We start from the raw sequence: 19,608 nt of genomic DNA on the forward strand, positions 1-19,608 counted from the left end.
CCTCGGTCCAGTATACCTGAAGGAGCGTCTCCATCCCCATCGTTCTGCCCGGACACTGAGGTCCAGTACCGAGGGCCTTCTGACGGTTCCCTCACTGCGAGAAGCCAAGTTGCAGGGAACCAGGCAGAGGGCCTTCTCGGTGGTGGCGCCTGTCCTGTGGAACGCCCTCCCATCAGATGTCAAAGAGAAAAACAGCTACCAGATTTTTAGAAGACACCTGAAGGCAGCCCTGTTTAGGGAGGCTTTTAATGTTTAATTGTTTTATTTCATTTTTCTGTTGTAAGCCGCCCAGAGTGGCTGGGGAAACCCAGCCAGATGGGCGGGGTATAAATTATTATTATTATTATTATTATTATTATTATTATTATTATTATTATTGTCACTCCTCAATACCAGTGCCTGGAGCACCACACAGTACTCTTGCATTCAGGTCCTGCTTACAGGTTTTCTGGCCTGATCCAGCAAGCTCGTCTCATGTTTCTATGCTTTGCATGCAGAAGGTTCCCAGTTCAATCTGTGGTACCTCCAGTAAAAACAGAAACGCTCTATGAAAGCGCACTCAGGGTTGTCAGTCTACAGAACAGTAGTGGTAATTAGGCACGCAATTCCCAGTAAAGCCAGCCTAAAACACGGCTCCCATCTACAGCGGCTGCTTCTTTCTTCGGCGATCACTCGTAGCCGAGTAAGATTGTCTTCCATGAACACGGTCTTAACAGTGAGTCCGTCTGGGATGGGTTTTTGGAAGACGCCTGTGCGTGAATTTGTGTATCGATCAGTGCAACGCTGACCAACGCACAGTCTCCGCAGTAAGGCTCTATCCCGATGGCATGAGTATCGCGACGATCGGTAGATTCTTATCTGCTGCAGCCTTCACCTGCCTTCGCAGCTGTTGTGAGATGCCACTTAATATCTTCCGCCTGTTCTGCCATCAAGGACTTCTTGGATCATTCTCGGTCAGGCTCCTCCCCTTTGACCTTACCGCCTTGTGTGACCCTGCTGGGAGCGCGATACTCCCAACGGCTTTGCTCACAAGGCTCATGACGAGGTGATGAGCATACCGCTTCAAACAGTCGTGGCTTCCCCCAAAGATTCCTGGAAGTGTCGTCTGTTAATGGTGCTGTGAGAGGTCTAATGTTCCAACCACTACACCACATCCTTGAACCTAAAGGCACTTCCCCCATTGCCTCTTAATCTCCAGCCACTAGGCCCTCCAGACCTCCTGCCCTTGATTCATTCAGACTGGACTCGGGGGCTCCCTTGAAGGTCAGTATCCTGTTGGTCAGTATCCCTAATTTTCCTGTAACTTCTGTCTCACCAGACTCAGAAGGCCCAGTTGCTTCTCCTCCCCAGGCTGTAGTTCTCACAAGCACTGCACATATTTCATTCAAGAATTATTGTTTTGAAGATAATGCTTCTGAGAAGGTCACATAGATGGTATCAGTGCCCCCTTCTGCATTTGCCCGCCCCCCTCCTTCTGCAGGGCTGCCTTCAGATGTCTTCTAGAAGTCAGATAGTTGCTTATCTCCTTGACATCTGGTGGGAGGGCGGGTGCCACTACAGAGAAGGCCCTCTGCCTGGTTCCCTGTAACTTCACTTGCAGCGAGGGAACCGCCAGAAGGCCCTTGGTGCTGGACCTCAGTGTCCAGGCTGAACGGTGGGGGTAGAGACGCTCCTTCAGGTATACTGGACCAAGGCTGTTTAGGGCTTTAAAGGTCTCCTCCTTGTTTAATGCCCACAACAACCTTATGAGGTAGGTTAGGCTGAGAGGCAGTGATTGGCTCAGGATCACCTAGTTAATTTCATGGCAATTTAAACCCTGGCCTCCCAGATCCTAATCTGACCCTCTAACCCAGACATCCCCAAACTGCGGCCCTCCAGATGTTTTGGCCTACAACTCCCATGATCCCTAGCTAACTGGACCAGTGGTCAGGGATGGTGGGAATTGTAGTCCAAAACCTCTGGAGGGCCGAAGTTTGGGGATGCCTGCTCTAACCACTGTGGAACACTGGCTTGATGGCCACATGGTGCCAATCAATGGAGAATTTACCTTGCAAGCTCAGCCGCAGCAGGGGTAATCATAGGAAAGTTCTCACTGTTAAGTTATCATACAGAGGGCCTAGCATCTTGCGTATCACCCAGTTAATAACGGCACAAAGTGCATAATAACTTTTAAGCTTGCTTTCATTCAATCCTATGATTCTCTTGTGAATGCAGAAGCTTGGAGAGCTAGACCTGCTTCCTGGATTGCTTTTGTCGAGTAATCTCCCTGGGAGCCGGTGTAGTTATAGCCTATCTTTCACTTCAGGCTGGTGGTGTTGGTTTCTCATTCCTAGAAATCAAGGAGGCTGCCAAACTCCTTCCCGTTTGCATCGATTGATCTGGCCTCATGCCTGGGGTGCGGGATGTTTTTACAAGTGATGCTCTGAGCCCCATTTAGTCTTCAACGGGTCACTTCTGAATGTCATCTGCTACCACTTGGGGAAGCATAGAAAATTACGATAATACCCCTGTAGATCCAGCTTCTAGGATTACATCGGTATCGGGGTGTGTGTGTGTGTGTGTGTGTGTGTGTGTGCTGGATATGACCTTCGAAACTCAACCATCAGAACGGCAGACAAGAAAAGAAAAGACTCAACCACAAGCGTCTGGCTTAAGAGAGCACAAAGACAAGGAAACTGAACTGAAAAACCTTTTTGCTTGGACAGAAGCCATTTAAGCATTGCAATCGGTTACATAATACCATTTAGGGTTTAGAAGCTGCATTCTGCACTGATTAAAAGGATCCCTGCTAATTACAGGAAAACATGTTTACTAGTGGGATCCAAAGCAGAATGTTTCAAAGTATTCCCACGGACCAGAAGTGCTTTTGTTCAGCCATACATTTGAAGCACTTTTAAAGCACATGACTTCCCCTAAGAATCCTGGGAACTGTAGTTTAAGGGTGCTGGGAACTGTAGCACTGTTAAGAAGTAAACTGCAGGTCCCAGGACTCGGGGGCAAACCATGACTGCTTATGCAGGTCAGGATCCCAATACACCAAAGAATGCCTCTCTGCATACAAGCTGGCCTGGACCATGCGATCATCATGGCAACTTGAGAACAGGAGCTTTTCCGTGGTGGCTCCTCACTTGTGGAATGCCCTCTCTGGGAAAGCTTTCCTGGTTCCATCATTTCACAGCTTTAAACCCCAGGCAAAACCTATTTCTTTTTCACCGGGTCTTTGACTCTTAATTATCTGAGACCTGTTTGAGTGGATGGGATGTTTGGATCCCACCCACCCCCCTTTAAAAAACAGGACTGTCTCTCCGATTTTTCTTTCTTTCTTTCTTCTTTGTGGGAGAATGGATGTGGAAAATCACATCCGCTCAGTTGTGGGCCATCGGGACAAATTGATTACATGAAAGGTGGATTCCGTGGGCAAGTTTGGATGGGCCCACAAGCTGTGTCAGGAATGAACATTGAGACACCAGGCCTAAGTTCCTCTTTGTGCCCGCGTGTCTCTTACGCGCTTTGACTCGCACGCATAGAGCACCTACAGACGCAGGCAGGCAGCCATTTTTTATTGGCTGCCTCCCAGCAGGAAGCCCGCTTTGCTAACTTCCAGGTTTTTTTACATCCTGCCATTGATCCCCCTAGCACAGAACTCCCATGGAGTTAGCTCAGCATGGGAGGAGGAAGACAGGATATAGCCTGGCAGGCCATGACAAAGGAAGTGCTAATCAAGCATAGGAGAAGGAGGGAGGGGGGCTTGCAGGACCTCTGCGGCAACCAGTCTGTGCGGGGATGAGAGCTGAGGTGGGAGAGGGAGAGAGATCGTTTCTACGTTTCTACCCGGAAGCTTCTCCTTCGTCTGGTTAGAGCCCGGGCTGCAGTTCAGTATCTGAGCATCTACTTTGCATGCCAAAAGGTCCCAGGTTCAATCCCTAGCATCCCCAGCTAGGGCAAGAAAATAAACCCTGGACAGTTACCAGTGCCGGGTTTATATATAAGCTAAACAAGCTATAGCTTAGGACCCCACTCTCTTGGGCGCCCTCCCCCCCAAAAAATAAAGAAAAAACTGGGTGTACATTTCCAAAATAAAAGATCAAAAACATATAAAATCAAACCTACATACATAAACTAGTTACAGGTAGGTAGCCGTGTTGGTCTGGCACAGTCAAAATTAAAATAAAAAATCCTTCCAGTAGCACCTTAGAGACCAACTGAGTTTGTCATAGGTATGAGCGTTCGTGTGCATGTACACTTCTTCAGATACGATGGACTTCCATTTCATGTGGCTCAATGTGGTGCCTTCCATACGGTAGTACTAGTTACAGGTAGGTAGCCGTATTGGTGTGCATGCACACGAAAGCTCATACCTATGACAAACTTAGTTGGTCTCTAAGGTGCTGATGTTATTTAGTCGTTTAGTCGTGTCCGACTCTTCGTGACCCCATGGCCCATAGCACGCCAGGCACTCCTGTCTTGCACTGCCTCCCGCAGTTTGGTCAAACTCATGTTCGTAGCTTCGAGAACACTGTCCAACCATCTCGTCCTCTGTCGTCCCCTTCTCCTAGTGCCCTCAATCTTTTCCAACATCAGGGTCTTTTCCAGGGAGTCTTCTCATGAGGTGGCCAAAGCTTCACGATCTGTCCTTCCAGTGAGCCTCTAAGGTGCTACTGGAAGGATTTTTTATTTTTATTTTGACTACATACATACAGTTAGGGCTTAATACTTATTTCACTATTAATATACTTCTTAATTGTATTTCAGTTCAACAATTACTTTGATAAAATACATATTTTGTTATGTGCTAATGGCTTTAGATACCTCTTAGGGTCCATAAATCACCATGTAGCATATATTCAACACAAAAAAACAGTGACAATTTGTTGTTGACAAAGGACAGCTGGACATATAAAGGGACCCATTACCTTCTGTAGTTTAGGGCCTCATCAAACCTAAATCCGGCCATGACAGTTACTGCTACTTAGGTCATGTTCACACCATAGGTTTAAAGCAGTATCATACCACTTTAAACAACCAGAGAATCTTGGGAGCTGTGGTTTGAGAGTTGCTAGGAGGTCCCTATTCCCTTCACAAAGCTAAAACTCTCATGTTGGATTAACAGTCGATTCCCCTTCACCAGGAACTCTAGGACTTGTAGCTCTGCGAGGGGAATGGGGTCTCCCAGCAACTTTCAGTACCCTTAGCAAACTACAGCTCCCAGAATTCTTTGGGGGAAACTGTGACGGTTGAAAGCAGTGGTTCTCAAAAGGGTGAGGATGGCAAGTGTGGTGGACAACCAAAGAAACATTTAAACGTTTCAGTGTAGTGTAGTGTAGGGTAGAGTAGGATAAAAATAATTTTATTTGCAGAATATTTGCAGAAAATAAGAGCAAAAACATCAAGTGATGCTGAGGACAACTCTAGTTGTGATCCAGAATCGCTGTCCGAACAGAGTGCTGAAGAAGATTCGTTTATATTTTGGGAATGATTCATGTTCGTGTTTTGCAGTATTTTATACTTTCTGGGTGTCCCATGATCATATTCTAGAGCAGTTGTGTTCTGTGCTATAGACCAAGCACTGCTTCTTGTTTCTTTTTGTTTGCTAATGTATTTCTTACCAATAATTAAAAAAAAAGGTGTGCGAGGACATTTTTATTCTAAAAGTGTGGCCCATAGAAAAAAAGGTTGTGGACCACTGGTTTAAAGTGTTATCATAGTGCTTTAAATGTATGGTGTGGATATGGCCTTAGTGCAGTAATGGGCAACCTTTTGAGCTTGGTGTGTCAAAATTCGCCAAAAAAACCGAGCATAACTCGGGTGGTGTGTCACTTCGAGAAAAAAAACCTAATTTCGCGATATTTATAGTTTAAATAACAAAAATGTATAATTGTAATATATAACTGTATTTAATAAACAAAAAACTAATTATTTAACCAAACCAAACCAAAAAACCCTTATTTATCACAAAGTGCCCAGAGTTGTTGAGCTTTTTGGGGAGAGCTGCTGACCAAAGTTTTGGAGATTTTTGGGGGGTGCGAAAGTTGCTTTGCTTTGGGGGGGTTGCCCCAAAGCTGCTGTGCTTTTTTTGGGGGGGGGGAGAAGAGAACAGAAATAAATAACGAATAATACCTTCGCTGGAACTAACACGCAGCACCGACATAGTCTGCCAAAGTGTCAAAAACCCAGCACAGAATGGGTTAAAAAAACAATCTCTGGCTACCAGCAACAACAACAACAAAAAAGGATCTGGGTTTTAACAGCTGAGGCAAGCTGTAGCGGAGACAAACTGTAGGAGGAGTGGGAGAACAAATAGGGGAAAAAACAACAACAACAGTGCAAATGGGCCGATGGGGCGCATGCCAGCAGTGAGGGCTCTGCGTGTCATGTCTGACACATGTGTCATAGGTTCACCATCACTGCCTTAGTGTGTAGGGGATGCTGAACTAAAAGGACCAATGATCTGTCTTAGTCTAAGGCGGCTTCTTACTAGGGAAGGGGCCATGGCTCAGTGGTACAGCATTTAGATGGTCTCTGGTTTGATCCCAGGCATCTCTCTGGCTAGGGCTGGGCAAGACTCCTGGTCCTGTCAGAAACCTTGGAGAGCTGCTGCCACCCAGTGTAGAGTGGGATGGGGAACCTTTTTCTGCTGCATTCCCGAACAGGGGAACCTTCCAGGTGGGTGGGGGTCAGAGGCAAAAGTGGTGGATCAGCAGGTGCTATTCTTCCATTTGTACATGAAGCTACACCTACATTCGAAGTCAAGGGTTTCTGCACCCACCTTTCCATCCAAAGAAGCAAGACGCATTATCACAGCTGAAGGGCACATTCCACCCAGGTAGAAGCACTCAGGGTGGATGGGAAGCAGGGCTGGGGGAAGGGGTGTGGCCTGGGAAGGGGGTGTGGCCTGGGGAGAATCCCAAGCACAGGATAGATAGAATGTCCAGGGTGCACTGATCCCCGGTCTAAATATTTGAGGACCAGGACATTCACAGGGAAACCAAAGTGCTTGTTTACAAAGCTATTGTACTACCAACCTTACTATATGCTTGTAAAACATGGACCACTTATAAACGCCATCTCCAACTCCTTGAAAGATTCCATCAATAGTGTCTCCGAAAATTTTTACACATCACTTGGGAAGACCGGCGAACTAATATCAGTGTACTGGAAGAAGCAAAGATCACCAGTGTTGAAGGAATGATTCTTCAACATCAGCTTCCTTGGACTGGTCATGTTGTGCGTATGCCTGATGATCGTCTTCCAAAGCAACTACTCTATTCCGAACTTAAAAATGGAAAGCGTAGTGCCGGTGGTCAACAAAAGAGGTTTAAAGACTGTCTCAAGGCAAATCTTTAAAAATGTAGTATAAACACTGACAACTGGGAAACACTGGCCTGCGAGCGCTCCAGTTGGAGAATAGCCTTTACCAAAGGTGTCATGGGCTTTGAAGACACTTGAACTTAGGACGCAAGGGAGAAACGTGCTAAGAGGAAAGCACGCTTGGCAAATCCACACCGTGACCAACTCCCGCCTGGAAACCAATGTCCCCACTGTGGAAGGACGTGTGGATCCAGAATTGGCCTCCACTGTCACTTACGGACCCATTGTTAAAATCATGTTTATGGAAGACAATCTTACTCGGCTATGAGTGATCGCCGAAGAAGAAGATTGGTTGCAGTGAGGCTAGCCCATTAGAGCTGCTGGGCCACTGCCACATCAACCTGTCTCAGCCAGCCCCCCACCAGCCTACCTGAAACCAGTCTGGCAGGGGGTGGGCACCGCCTGTCAGCTTCCTCCTCCTCCGCCTCAGTGTTGCCCTTCTAGAGCTCATTGGGGAACAGGATGGGCAGGGCCAAAGCTAGAATGAGTTGTTTCTGCCTCTCGTGGGTTATAGCGCCACCTACTGTTGGTCTCCCTTCCTTTCTGCAACACCAGCCCCAATGGACACCAGCCGCCACTGAGCCTGCAAGACCAAGGCTCTTGACTTCACGTATTGCAGCTTCTGGTGGTCCTAGCCAGGTGGGTCTGAGTCAGGTTTCACAGGATCATTGAACTGCAGAGCTTGAAAGGACCACAAGTGTCATCTAGTCCAGTGTTTCCCAACCTTGGGTTTCCAGCTGTTTTTAAACTACAACTCCCATCTTCCCTAACTAGCAAGACCAGTGGTCAGGGATGATGGGAATTGTAGTCCGAAAACAGCTGGAGACCCAAGGTTGGGAAACACTGATCTAGTCCAACCCCTCCCCCCAATTCAGGAATCTTTTGCCCAACGCGGGGCTTGAACCCATGACCCTGAGATTAAGAATCTTGTGCTCTGCCGAATGAGCTACTACCGCTGCTCTTACGTGGGGGAGGACACTCAGCCCCAGAAGCTCTAGATACAGAGACAGCAAACTTATATTAGGGCCAGTTTACCTACAAGACCACCTTGCCCCAAATAGGCACACTTGATTGATTGATTGATTTGATATGCAGTACTCTTTCCGGCATCTGCTAAAATAAATTTTTGTTTCGGCAGGCCTATCCGGACATGTGGAATGTTGAGAGGCGTTTTAATCTAGTTTTTAAGCTTCTGGTTGATTTTAAGTATTATTCTGGAACGTTTAGAAATATTTGTTTTCAACTGGCATTACTGATAATGTCATTGTTTTGGTAAACTACTTTGAGAAATGGTTTTGTCGCTGTTTTGTAATCAAGTGGCATATTTCTTTTTTTTTTTTTACAGAATAAAACAACTAAATAGGGGGGGGAAATGTATTGAGGGAGGTGAAGCACAAGCTTCCCTTTCCTGCTGAATGACTGCAGCTGGCCGACAAACTTGGGACATTAGCCAAGCTGGCGGCTCCCAGGATGAGCTCAAAGCCCCATAACTTGAGTTCAGTTGGGGGTTGCGTGTGCCTCTGGGCACCCGTGGCTTCTGCATAGCAGATGGGCCTTTTGGTTGTGGCTCCTTGGGGGAAAGCAAGTGTGGATGGTTGGCTTGGGAGGGCTGTGTTGCAGGGTATCGAGAGCTTGGCTAATTGCCACTGTATTTAGCTCTTCGAGGGATAAATATAGCCTGCAGCACTACTTTAGATATAGCTATGCACACATACCATTTATCTGGATCACATTGCCATGAAATCTCTAATGAAGCAGAAATGTACTGTCTGTGTACAGTATCCCTCCCCACCCTCGCCCAATAGATTTCGTTTATTTACCACATTTTTACGCTGTTTCCCAAGTATCTAATTAGCCAAGAAGCAATGCACAATTCATGAAAAGCAGCAAAGCCAATGCGGTTGGAGGATGGATGGCGGCTAACAGATTGAGATTGAATCCTGACAAGACAGAAGTACTGTTTGTGGGGGACAGGAGGCGGGTGGGTGTGGAGGACTCCCTGGTCCTGAATGGGGTAACTGTGCCCCTGAAAGACCAGGTGCGCAGCCTGGGAGTCATTTTAGACTCACAGTTGTCCATGGAGGCACAGGTCAACTCTGCGTCTAGGGCAGCTGTTTATCAGCTCCATCTGGTACGCAGGCTGAGTCCCTACCTGCCCACTGATTGTCTCTCCAGAGTGGTGCATGCTCTAGTTATCTCTCGCTTGGACTACTGCAATGCACTCTACGTGGGGCTACCTTTGAAGGTGACCCGGAAACTACAACTAATCCAGAATGTGGCAGCTAGACTGGTGACTGGAAGCGGCCGCCGAGACCACATAACACCGATCCTGAAAGACCTACATTGGCTCCCAGTACGTTTCCGAGCAAAATTCAAAGTGTTGGTGTTGACCTTTAAAGCCCTAAACGGCCTCAGTCCGGTATACCTGAAGGAGCGTCTCCACCCCCATCGTTCTGCCCGGACACTGAGGTCCAGCTCCGAGGGCCTTCTGGTGGTTCCCTCGCTACGAGAAGCCAAGTTACAGGGAACCAGGCAGAGGGCCTTCTCGGTAGTGGCACCCACCCTGTGGAATGCCCTCCCACTAGAGAACAACAATTACCAGACCTTTAGAAGGCATCTCAAGGCAGCCTTGTTTAGGGAAGCTTTTAATGTTTGATGGATTTCTGTATTTTAGTGTTTTGTTGGAAGCCGCCCAGAGTGGCTGGGGGAACCCGGCCAGATGGGCGGGGTATAAATAATATATTATTATTATTATTATTGTTATTATTATTATTATTATTATATAATGCAATCAACGGCTGAGCGGCGGCAGGTTCGATCACTGTCTGCTCAGGAAACGGAGGCTTCCGATTCCCAATGCCTAGCTGCAGAACCAAGAAAAATTAAGACACTTTAACCTCATGCAGCAGGCATGAATTTAAGACATTCATGACCACAAGATATGTATGGATCCCTCCCTGCAAAAATAAAATAAAAAGAGGTTAAATTGACATCAAGCAGGAACCTTCAACGTACTCTTCAGCGTCTGCTTAAAACATTGTTTTGAGACATGCAGATGGAGATGGAGATTATTTTTAAATGCTTCCCATTGTGTTTAACTTTTATTTTATTGACCATTTTTATATTTCTTGTAATCCGTTTAGAGTTTCCCCCTGCAATCAAGCGGTATATACAGTGGTACCTCGGTTTTCGAACATAAATCCGTTCTGGAAGTCCATTCGAGTTCCGATACGTTCAAAAACCGAAAGCGGAGGCCTCATAACGGAAGCCTCAATACGGAAAACTCAAAACGGAAGCCGCATTTCCTGTTCGAGTTCTGAGGCGCATTCGAAAACTGAGGTGCCGCTGTATAAATTTTGTTAAATAAAGCGAATGAATAAAAGGTGCAAATGCCAAATGTACAGATGCAGCTCTAGAAATACTGTATTATTCCGTGTTATACACATGTTGTTGTTTAGTCGTTTAGTCGTGTCCGACTCTTCGTGACCCCCATGGACCAGAGCACGCCAGGCACTCCTGTCTTCCACTGCCTCCCGCAGTTTGGTGAGACTCATGTTGGTGGCTTCTTATACATGTCGTCTTATACATGTATAAGACAACACCTATTTTTTTGGGGGGGGGGGTAATGTCCAAAGTTGTTGAGCTTTTTTGGGGGGTCCGCTGCCATCAATCGCTCTACAGCCTGCATGCCACTGCGAATCGCACACTCTGCATGCTCACTGCCAAAATCCCGCCTGCCCACTTGATGAAAACACAGACGTTTGCACGCTGCCGCGGGCCTTGATGCAGCAACCACTCACACACCCAATCACCAATGCCGATCTCCTACTGGCTGCTGCCACCAATTGCCCGTCCCCACTATGCTATCCGTGTATAAGACGACCCACAATTTTTCACTATTCTTACTAAGGAAAAAATATTGTCTTATACAGTAATTACTACTATTCACCTAGAAAAATAACACCTCTCACCGTATTGGGAAGGTTGTCCCCTGGCGACCATTGTGTCGGCCCAGGTGCCACTGATGGGCAGTTTCAAGGATCTCTCTTCTTAGGGGTCTCTATCTTTAAACCACACTAGAACAGCACATCAAAGAGGGTTATGCCCTCAGGAAAACAAAAAGACACCTTAGCATGCAGTGATGGGCCTCTTAGATGACTTCAAAGGGGGATCAGGCACATTCATGGATCAATCAATAGGTATTAGCTGTGACGACAAGAGATGGGGTAGAAATTCAATTTAGTTCAAGTTGGAAGCTGAATTTTTCAAGTATGCACTTTCTGAAATGATACGAGAACTGAAACAGCCATATTTTGGTATGCAGTTCTCTAGCCGACAATTACAAAACTCTGTGTGCTTGGGGAAGTGTGCATAAAAACAAATAATGTTGTTGTTTAGTCGTGTCCGACTCTTCGTGACCCCATGGACCAAAGCACGCCAGGCACTCCTGTCTTCCACTGCCTCCCGCAGTTTGGTCAAACTCATGTTTGTAGCTTTGAGAACACTGTCCAGCCATCTTGTCCTCTGTCGTCCCCTTCTCCTTGTGCCCTCCATCTTTCCCAACATCAGGGTCTTTTCCAGGGAATCTTCTCTTCTCATGAGGTGGCCAAAGTATTGGAGCCTCAGCTTCACGATCTGTCCTTCCAGTGAGCACTCAGGGCTGATTTCCTTCAGAATGGATAGGTTTGATCTTCTTGCAGTCCATGGGACTCTCAAGAGTCTCTTCCAGCACCAAAATTCTGAAGTATCAATTATTTGGCGATCAGCCTTCTTTATGGTCCAGCTCTCACTTCCATACATCACTACTGGGAAAACCATAGCTTTAACTATACGGACCTTTGTTGGCAAGGTGATGTCTCTGCTTTTTAAGATGTTGTCTAGGTTTGTCATTGGTTTTCTCCCAAGAAGCAGGCGTCTTTTAATTTCGTGACTGCTGTCACCATCTGCAGTGATCAAGGAGCCCAGGAAAGTAAAATCTCTCACTGCCTCCATTTCTTCCCCTTCTATTTGCCAGGAGGTGATGGGACCAGTGGCCATGATCTTAGTTTTTTTGATGTTGAGCTTCAGACCATATTTTGCGCTCTCCTCTTTCACCCTCATTAAAAGGTTCTTTAATTCCTCCTCACTTTCTGCCATCAAGGTTGTGTCATCTGCATATCTGAGGTTGTTGATATTTCTTCCGGCAATCTTAATTCCAGTTTGGGATTCATCTAGTCCAGCCTTTCGCATGATGAATTCTGCATATAAGTTAAATAAGCAGGGAGACAATATACAACCTTGTCGTACTCCTTTCCCAATTTTGAACCAGTCAGTTGTTCCATATCCACTTCTAACTGTAGCTTCTTGTCCCACATAGAGATTTCTCAGGAGACAGATGAGGTGATCGGGCACTCCCATTTCTTTAAGAACTTGCCATAGTTTGCTGTGGTCGACACAGTCAAAGGCTTTTTGAAAATAACAAACAGAAATGCATTTGTTGGGGAGCGTGTTTCTTGCAACAATGTGTATGTTAGTTAAAACTGCATACCAAAAAAGAAGGTGCCTGTTTGGAGAAATTTGCAGTAAAATAATGGAGGGTTTTCAAGGGGCTTATCAGCTATTGGGCAACTGATCTAAACAGCAAGAGCCATGTGGAGCTGTGACTCTTAACGTTCTGAGGGCATTTGACTAGATGCTGTGGGAAGCTCGCTGTTGGGCTATTGGACTTTTGGCTCAATCCTACAAGGCTATTATCTTACATGTCAAGGCCTAAAGGCAGGGAAGCATCCTGTTAAAGAGTATTCCATGGTATGGGGACAAATACTGAGGAGACCCTAGTAAATCTTCAACCCACGCACTGAACATGGCCTCTGCACCTCTTTGCTTTCATTCTTGCTGTTTGTCATGGGAGCAGCAACATCATAAACCACTCTGAGTTTGTTTGCCCATTTCTTCCCATGCCATCCCTTTCCCCTCCTCTTGCATTATGTCTATTGAAAGGTGTTGCACCTGTGGCAGGCATGGTGATGTTTTTGAAAAATTGTACCGTACCTAGAACAGGGACACAGGTGGCGCTGTGGTCTAAACCACTAAGCCTCTTGGGCTTGCCAATCGGAAGGTCAGTGGTTTGAATCCCTGCGATGGAGTGCGCTCCCGTCGCTCTGTCCCAGTTCCTGCCAACCTAGCAGTTCAAAAGCACGCCAGTGCAAGTAGATAAATAGGTACCGCTGCAGTGGGAAGGTAAATGGCATTTCTGTGCACTCTGGTTTCTGCCACAGTGTCCCGATGCACCAGAAGCTGTTTAGTCCTGCTGGCCACATGACCCAGACAGGGGCGTAGGAAGATAGGGGCGGTGGGGGCGGGCCGCCCCGAGCAGCGCAATCCCAGGGGTGCCATCGCAGCTGCCCGCCCCGCCCCAAAACGCGTGCCCCACCCCTGCGCACAGCGTGCCTCACCCCTGCGCACGCCGCGTCCTGCCCCCAAAACACGTGCCCCACCCCCAAAACGCGTGCACCATGTCCCTGGGGGCAGCGCACCTGCTCTCCGCCCCCGGTGGTGGAGCATGAAGCTCTGCCGCTGGACCCAGAAAAGCTAAATGCTGGCTCCCTCGGCCTGAAGTGAGATGAGCACCCCATAGTCGCCTTTGACTGGACTTAACCATCCTTACCTTTACCTTTTTACCATACCTATAAAACTTCATGTGATACGCACAACACACATGCTCACAAAAATAAATGTTTCCCTTCTGCTAAAATTATTATTACTATTTCAAATAAATAGATATATATCTGACAGCTCTGGCAAGTTTCTTTTTTAATAAAAAAAGAGCTTATGCTCTTGTTCTGCCCTGTGCATTTTATATATGGTGATTGTTGGTTCTTGCTTCTAAGAATTGCATTTCTCTAGGAGTTGCTAGCTTTTTGGCTGTGTGTTAAAATGTCTTTCACCTGTTAACATGGACAACTTATCGACACTTCCACCAGTGATTTTTTTTCTTTTCCTAGGTTGCAGAAATGAGTTGCTGTTTTCGATTTTGAATGCTGTGTTTGGTTTGTGTTTGCACAATGCATTATTAGGAGCCGGGTTGTAGTAATTCCTCAGGCGGTCTGTTCCGTGCCTGTTAGTTTTGACGACTCATTGACTTGTAAAAAGTTTGGTGAGGAACTTAAAGAACTGCTGTAGGCTTTTATCAGTCGCGAGCCCACTGTGAGCGTAGTAATTGCAAGGATATATAAATAAACTAGACTCAATTAAAACTCCAAATCTTTTGTGGTCTGCTCCTGTGTGTATTTAACTCAGAAGCCACATTGACTTCCATGGGGCTTCCTTCCAAGGGAGCGTATACACGATTACAGCCTCGTCCGTCAAATGTACAAGCACTGGCAGAGGATTCAAATGAAATGACTTTTCAGCAAACCAGACTACTCTAGATTTGGCTGCAGGCTTCTTGTTTTGGTTGGGACTAGTTCTAGGGAAAGGCCTGGTGCATGATTTGAATGGCGGGCTCCCAACATTTTGAACTCCGCTTTTAAACAGCTGCGTCTGGCTATGACTTCTGGCAGTTGCGAGGTGACGAGAGAGAGGGGCAGCCAAATGCATTTCGAGAGCCCTGGTGCCTTTGGCAAAAGCCGGGAAAAGGAAGTGGATGCTGCGACGAGGCCGTTCCCACCCTGCCCATGTATAAATTTGAAAGCGGTCCAAGTGAGCATGGCTGGAGTGCAGGCGGGTGTTGCCAAACCTGCAACATTCTCGTGAATGTCCCGCACATAACAACACAAGCGAGCTTTTCATGGTTCACGGAGGCAGGCAATTATGTCAGATCACTCACACGCCAGACGAGGCATAAAGGAAATAGAGCAGTGCCAACTAGCGGCCATGGTGGAAACTGCATGGAGCTTCCGTCACAAGCTACATTTTTGCCTGAAGTAGAATCTGTAATCAAACCAGTGTTCAAAACTCCCACTGTCCTAGGCGCATTTTGCGATGGGGAATTTCATTAGCACAAGCAGTTTCTGAGCTTTGGGCGCAGTAATGCGCCTAAAATTTCAAATTAAAACTACAGAGTGGAAGGAAAGGAGGACCTTTTTTTGCCTCCCCACTTCCAGCTACACTCTGAAGACCGCTTAAGAATATTAGAGGGGTGGGCAGGGGAAGGTCTACAGACCATGTGAAAAATGAACTTAATATTTTAACTGCAGTTCATTCATTTTCAGCTTTGTATTCTCGTTAGAAAAATAAGCATGCCTAGACATTCCATTGTTGTGCCCATAACCTAGGTTTAAGTTGCCATTTAGCTCCTGGCTTTCATATCTGTTTCTAACACTGAATCAAACACTTGGTTTCCAGGTATTGATGCGAGTATCAGAAAGTTAAAGCAGAAAAGAATTTGTTACTCAGGTGTGCATCATGACCAATTAACTGGTATCCACATTGCATGCCAATTTAAAAAACAACAGGAAAAAAATGCTGTTTGCTTAAGGCTTATGAATGAAAATTCCCAGAGTCCTTTTTCACAAGTGACGCTAAGCATGCCTAGGGGTGCAGGAGAAATTTTATTCAGTTCACATTTAAAGGCATACCTGCCCAGTTTCTACTTGTTGAAATAGTACACGGACTGAAACATAGCCTTCCTCTGAGGTTTGCACTTCTCCAAATTGTGCAATGAAGTTCTCCAGCCAAGCAATGCGTTCAAAAATGCATATGCTTGTGTAGTTTGCATAAAACTACAAATATTAATGAAAATAACACCCATCCCTAAGCAAATCTTTTGATCCACTGTTAGGGTAGCTGTGTCCCCAACCCTTGTTGTGTTGTGGCCACCTCTGTTTCTTGCATGTATGTTACAAAGGTGAGACGGTGGGCAGGGAAATGCAGGCATCTGTTCTGAAGACTGGCCTCCCATACAGCAGAAGGGCTGGGAGCTTTGAATCTGAGCAAAGCTAGGAAAAACCTTGGCTTGACGTTTTGGAAGAGTTGCTGCCGCCCGGCGCTCTGTGGTGAGCAGAGTTCAGGTTCCCCACCCCTAGTTTAAAAGGATGAAAAACACACACTTTATTTTTAGATGGCGTAATAGAAGAAATAGGATTTCCTGAAAGCCTTTTCTAAGATAGTGCCTGTAACCTTCAGGTTTAGCAAGTACATATATTTAAAATAATTTATTTTTTTTAAAGCGTGTTGACCAATTAATCAATTTAGATGCCTTTTTATTTATAAAAGCATCCCTGATTAATTGCTTAAAGGCTGTCACAGTTTACAAAATAAATAAATCCTGCAGTTAGTTTTGGCTCATTAACATTGTTGTGTTTTAATTGTTGCAACCTGCCCTGAGACTTTAGGATGAAAGGCAGGTAATAAATTGCCAACAAGCTTATAAAATCTCCAAAACTCTTTATTGGGCACAGTGTGTTGTAGCTGCTCCTAAAATCTGCTGTTTGTAAACATCTACAACCTCTTCCCCAACCTACCTTGCAAGATTGTTGTAAAGAAATAATGTGTGAGGGAAGGGATCGTGTACAACACCTTCAACAGATAAATGGAATGAAGTAAAATTTTGGCTCTAAGCTGCCTTAAGTCAAAGAGAAAGGTGGGATATAATAATAATGATGGAAACAGAGATTTATCAGGAACATACCAGAAAGTAAATCCTATTGAACTCAGTGAGACTTATTTCTGAGTAAAAATGCTTAAGATTGCAGTGCAAGGCTGCACAGTCTTTAACCCAGTTACCCGAGACGAAGCTCAATTGAATACAGTGGGACTTACTTATGAGTAGACATCTACAATAAAGGAATAAACAATAGCATCTACAATAAAGGAATTAAAAATAGCATCTACAATAAAGGAATAAATGCTCTGTGTGTTTCCTAAGACATGGCTGGCTGCTAAAGCATTGCAATTAAAGAATTTAAAGTGGACCTTTTGATTCAACATTATAGGAATGGCTTCATATGTCAGCTTCATCATTACCTTCATTTGATGCAGGTATTTTATTTTCAGTATAAATACGATTCTCTTTTTGCACCCACCCCCCCACACACCACTTTTAATTGTTCTCCGAGATGTGGAGGGAAGGAAAAAGGAAAACCGAGACATTCCGGCATCAAATCAGAAACTGAGGTGGCTTCTATAATTCCGGAACTGTCCCAGGAAAATCGGGACCCTTGAGGATTGTGTAATAAAAATACGGGGGTGGGGGGACACAAGACGCTCATAGCTCACAGTATAGGAGAGGGTGAATGGTAAGAACTAGAAAAGACTTTTATAAGAGCATCAATCGGGAAACCTTGGAAGCCTTTACACCTGACAGCATTTGCTGGCTAATTCTGCAGCTGCTAGCAAGGCACCCGACCAAAAATCTTCAGCAAACGCGCCAGCCCAGTAAACCAGACACCAAGCAAGACGCTGCTGCCGCTGTAAAGAGCTCTGCAGTCCAGCTGTTAAACGTGCTCCCGCCTGTGGCTGCAGCTGTTGATTTCATTGCTGAAGGACAGGAGCAGTTTCCACTGAGGTAACACAGCCAGCAATGAGGCCAAGACAGCAGCATCATTGCAGGCAAGGGAACATTATATAGATATATTTTTCCAAAAACTCATTTTGAATAGATGACTGGAGTAGGAGAAACTTCTTCCCCTATTCCTAATGCTAACTGTTCAGTTGCTTCTGCGTATGCAGTCCCAGCTGCTTTTCGTGTATTTTCAATTGGATCAGGGCGAAATGGATATCCAACTAGTTACAGGCAACTGGCAATGCAATAACAACCATTGGCCCTAGCTGGAAATAAAAGGTTCCCCCCCTCTCTCTCACACACACACTTCTCCCTCATGTTAGATTGAGATGACTGTTTTTAAATGTGATTATTACTGATTAGAGGGTGTTCATTAAAACAATGGTGTGTATTAAGAGATCAATCAGTTGGTATTATTTGGAGTGCCTTTGTAAATCAATATCTACTTTCTCTAGCAACAAAGCCTTTGGCAATTTCTACAAGATCAGAAAGGCAAATACAGGGAATCCTGGCAGAAAAGGAGTTAACTCAAGTATCAATATGCAGAACATATTATATACTGTACTACCATTGCAGAAGCACTTATAGGCAGTGGTGCAAGTCCATATCAAGGTAGAAGGGCAGTAGAGTCTTCTTTCAAGGAAGCAACTGAAACAGGTATACAGATAAATTATTGGGAATTCATATAGAGGACTAGCAGCCTTTTGCCCAGTGTCACTGGAGAATTCTAAGGAACAAAAAAAAATCACTGCAATTTTGAAAGGTTCAGTCTACCCTCTTGATTCAAAACAGCCTCCAGAGATGAAAACTGCTCCTCTGTCACAAGAACCATCAGGTCAAATTTAGTTATGATATCCTAATACGAGTCCAAATTGCAAAGCAAACAAGACCTTCCAAATCTATAGTAGATGACGCAAAGCAACACATTTCAGAACAATGTGGTTTAAAATTCTATCAATAGGTATCTGGTATGGCTGTCAATTGATAAAAGAAATTTTCATCGATTGACCAGCACTTTACTTTTAAGTCATCGATGAATGGGTTAAAATTTATTTTAAAAAAACAGCATTACGGCCATAACTTCAATTCCAAGTGACTTGATACAGCATACTGGCTACTGACCTGGAAGTTATGAGTCCATGAAACCCTCCAATGCAGGTAATGTTCTCTGCAGAGCCAGGAAGCAGCAGAGTGAAAGGCTGTGCCTCAAATGAACCCCTTAGTCCAGTTGGATCCTTCTTAAGTGGGAACACAGAGAACAGTTCATATCCATCTCAGAATAATAATAAAAAGCAAAATGATTACAACAGGCTATTACAGGAGACATTTCTTTATAGGTTCATGAAGGGGCAACAGAAACTCAGAAAATCCCTAACTATTGCTGGCCATACTACAGCACATTGAAATGGGATAAATGACGTCACTAATAAAATAAAGTGAAATCCCCTGGTGCTGTATGCAATTAAGTGTTGTATTAAGTCGAAGTCTGTGTTAAGGTTGAAAAATAACCTATAGGGAGAGTATGTATGTATCTTTGGGAGGAAAACTAGACCTAGCCTTAAGATAATCCCATCCTCTGCTAAGGAAAAAGGAGGCTGATTTGAGCAATGCCCACTGCTAATCCTGCAGGAAAGTACTTTATCCCAGGTTTAATTATCCACCAAGCCTAGTACTGTCTACTCTGACTGGCCGTGGCTCTGTGGGATCCCACAGGAGGTCTTTCCCATTATCTGCTACCTGATCTTCTTTAACTGATG

The sequence above is a fragment of the Zootoca vivipara genome, chromosome 16 (assembly GCF_965207765.1).
Source record: "Zootoca vivipara chromosome 16, rZooViv2.hap1.1, whole genome shotgun sequence".
In the NCBI taxonomy this organism is placed as follows: Eukaryota; Metazoa; Chordata; class Lepidosauria; order Squamata; family Lacertidae; genus Zootoca; species Zootoca vivipara.